Genomic DNA, 3,933 nt, shown 5'->3' with positions numbered 1-3,933 from the left:
GACCCATGTCAATTTTCTTCTTCTCTATTTCTTTTGTTGCCACCTCTTCATTTTTGAGGACAGCGACATAGACATCTCCACTAACTGTTTTCTTATGTGACATGTATTCGGAACAATTTCGTCCATATCCCACAAAATGGTAGCTATGATCTTGGCTGAGTCGTGAATTTTTTGGGTGGTAGTGACCCATGGTGTTTCCACTGGGTGGACTCCTGTTGTATCAACATGTTGTATCAACCGGTACAGTAAATGCATTATTTTTTCATATCAGGAAAATTACAAGGATCAGGAAATTGCAGTAAAAGAAAGTCAGAATCCTTTAAACTTAAAGTTTTTACTCACATTTTTACGTACATAATTACGACATAAAACGTGCTACATAATTCACTGCTACTTCACTTAAAGGGGTTCAAAGGTGGTTCAAGTTCAGTCTCCTGCTAAATTGCAATTTGGGGGGACAGGTTCCTCCCGTGCCCCTCTCCTAAATCTGCCTATGCCCGCAACGATTTGAATGGACTGCATAAATTCATTTTAGTCATTGCAAAGCTTCATTTTTCTCAACGCATTTTATCCGTTCATACTCAGATAGTTCAATACATAACCTTTTCTACTCGGTTTTTACCTTGGGGAACAAAACAGTATATTCGCAAAGGCATAGGTATAGAGTACTCACCACTTTAACAGAGAGGTTGGGCGAATTTCTTCTTCTTTCATGGTAGCACCACTTCAAATAAACATCACTTTCCTCGAGTCAATCAGAAGCACAATCATAATAACGTTCATTTAAATGCGGGTATTCTCCAGATTTCAAGTAAACAACCTAAAGGAAAACATACGTGTCACGAAATTGGAGCATAGGACTCCCTTCGAATTTTAGACAAAATAAGAGAATGGACCAAGTTATTCACGACTGCATAAAAGCTGTATATGGTGATGCTGGCCCTTATGAATAACTGATGCATTTACTGTACCGGTTGTGCCCCTGCACCGAAATATTTTCTGGATCCACCTGTGGTTATGGATATAACCGTATATACTGGGTGGTTATAAAATAAGTTTCCCTATTCAGGAGCCCCTACTGTCAAAATGGTTTAAAAAAAAATTATGATTTAGTTCCCCTGTAAATGTTACATCTACCCATATTTATTTTGTCTGTAAATTGCGTGTGTTCTCTGGTCGATTTGCCTGTTTGCTGGACGAAAAAACCAGGGGTTTCTGGGGGGGAAACCTTGCTATCTACGCCTGAGACCGACTAACTCAGCCACGGAGTGAAAAAAAGCCCACTAAAGTTCCTCGCGTCATCGGCGGGATTCGAACCTGGGCCTTTTCCACCCGGTGTGGGGAGAACGGTGACAATACCACTACCACTGTGCTCCGCACAGACTGTCAAAACGGTTAGAGTTAGTGCTGTGAAAATCGGTGGGTGTGTCATATAGGGTATGGGGAAGCGATTTGTAGACGAAAAAAAATCGTTTAAATTTCTGCCACCAGGAAAAAAACGGCTCTGCACATATGTAAAAGTTGTCATTTACTTCAAGACACGCTGCTTACGCAAATGACATCCTGTTAGATAAAAGCAGAAAAGCCAACGTCACCGTCAATAACCATTATGGCTCTTACAAAAAAGGAACGTGCTCTTTTAGTAAAACTGTTCTACCAGAATAATAGTTACGCTAATGTAGCACTACGTAAATATCGGAAACTTAAAGGTTTGAGTAAGGGACCTTTGAAATTGTCAGCGGGGCTTCGAAAACTAATAAAGAAATTTGAAGCGACCTCCCAGGGAGTTAGGTGTAATTCCAGGCAGGGGACAACCACGTATCGGAACGGAGGTAATGGATGAAGTGACGGTTGCAATGGTCAGAATGCGAAACACTACCAGTCAGTAGCACCTGCCAGAGGTGTATCAAGAGACTTGAGAGAGGTGTGTTAATAAAACGTCTTAAAGTCCCGTACATGAATTAGACTAAATGGGGATGATAGCATAAAGGCTTAATTGTCGGTACTCACCTCAGTTGATCTGCTGTGTTACATGACTATTCCACCTTAACATCATGTAACAGAGCAGATCAATTGAGGTGAGTACTGACAATTATTATTATTATTATTATTATTATTATTATTATTATTATTATTAGCCATATGGTGCAAGGAAGCCTATGCTGCACCAGCCAGAAAAAAAAAAAAAAAAAAAAAAAAAAAAAAATCTGAATTACCCCGAGAGAGAGAGAGAGAGAGAGAGAGAGAGAGAGAGAGAAAACAAGAGTCAGAAGTAGAAGGGAATCAGCAAGAAAGAGAAGAATGATGATATCCAGCTCAGGACCCTGGGTATGCCAAGCCCATACTCACCAGATGTGAACCCCCAGGGTTTACATAAGGAGGTGTTGGTTTCAACTTGTGCTTTGACTTCTGAAACTTTCTAATTTCAAAAATCACTGCATATAATTGTGTAACCCTAAACTACCTTCATAAAGCTTCCATAATTGCATAATTCTGCACTCATCTTTATCACGTTTATAGTAGCAGATGAACCTTCCGGGGGGGGCTCATCAGGGCTGCTTTTCTTTTCCAGTTTCTTGTATCCTCTAGCCCCCTTTCATTCCTGTATGGTGGGTCTGCTCCCGCTAATGCCATGAAACTGCAAAAGAATAGATGTAAATTTGTAAATTTTATGATTTAGCAATAAAAGTTGGCAGGTATTGTTTTAGTAACAGAGTTTATCCTACAACTCTAAGAAATTTAACCACTAGGCAAAATCTAGGGAGTGGAAAAAAGCTGAATGAGCCATTTATGTTATGGCCAGCTGCACAGTCAGTGTCTCTTTTTCACATCTTTAACTACAAATTCAGAATTTTTATTCATACTAATGCACAGTATTGAAAAGTCATTTGTAAAGAGGCACAAGGCTCAATATTCACCAGAGTAGGCACTCTACTAGTATATTTCCAAAATAACTTATGTGACAGTCACATGCTTGTGATTCACTTGGGAAGTCTTGTGTTGTATTACCAGTACAGTAGCAGATTCTGTTTTTAAAATCTGACTTCCTTAGCCTAGAGATCCTAATGCCTTTGCACTGGCCTGTCTGCAGTCATAAGAATCAGTACATTCGGTTTTTAAATTTTTTAGCAATCATTCAGTTGGTAAAATGCAATTAGCATTAGCATTAGTAGGGGCATATGATGCAAGAAAGCAAGCTTGTGCAGCATCAGCCAAAAAAAAAAAAAAAAACACTCCCATTTCACCCCTCCGTTCGTTCGAAATACCTGTCCAGCTGAGCCTTAAATTTATTTAGGCTATCAACTTCCACAACAAGGGATGGAAGTCTGTTCCACCAACCAACTACCCGCTGACTAAAGGCAAATTTCCGCACATCTATCCTACAACTGTCTTTACTCAATTTTCTTAACTAATAGCATAACCCCTCCTCCCTTCCTATCCTGTCTATCCTTTCTGTACACATTGTACTACCCAAATTCAGGTTCTGCATTCCTTATATCTGTGTGACACCACGTCTCTGATATCCCAACAATATCTGCCTTTGATGTTTTGAGCATTACCTCAAATTCATCAAATTTAATTACCAAACTCCTAGCATTGGTGTACACGCAAGTATACATGCACCTGTTCCTATTCTTAGCTACCCTAACACTACCCATGTGTTTACTTGTACCGCAATGACTCCCAGCAGTCTCTGAAATATCCTGCATCTTGTTTTCCAGGCTGCTGCTCATTCCAATAGAAGCAGTGCAAGAATCACTTTCACCTCTGCCAGTGGCTACTGTTAATCTATTAGTCCTTGTATCTCCCAAGCTACAGTTTTCCGACCCACCTAACACTACCTCGATAGCATCAGCAAATATTCTTGCACCCTTTCTATTTAAGTGTGTCCCACTCCTGTAGAAGCAGTCTCTCCTGTTAACAAGTACAGAC

This window comes from Mastigoproctus giganteus, chromosome 9, assembly GCF_048544385.1.
Source record: "Mastigoproctus giganteus isolate SK-2022 chromosome 9, ASM4854438v1, whole genome shotgun sequence".
NCBI lineage: Eukaryota > Metazoa > Arthropoda > Arachnida > Uropygi > Thelyphonidae > Mastigoproctus > Mastigoproctus giganteus.
Note: the sequence above shows the minus strand (reverse complement) of the source record.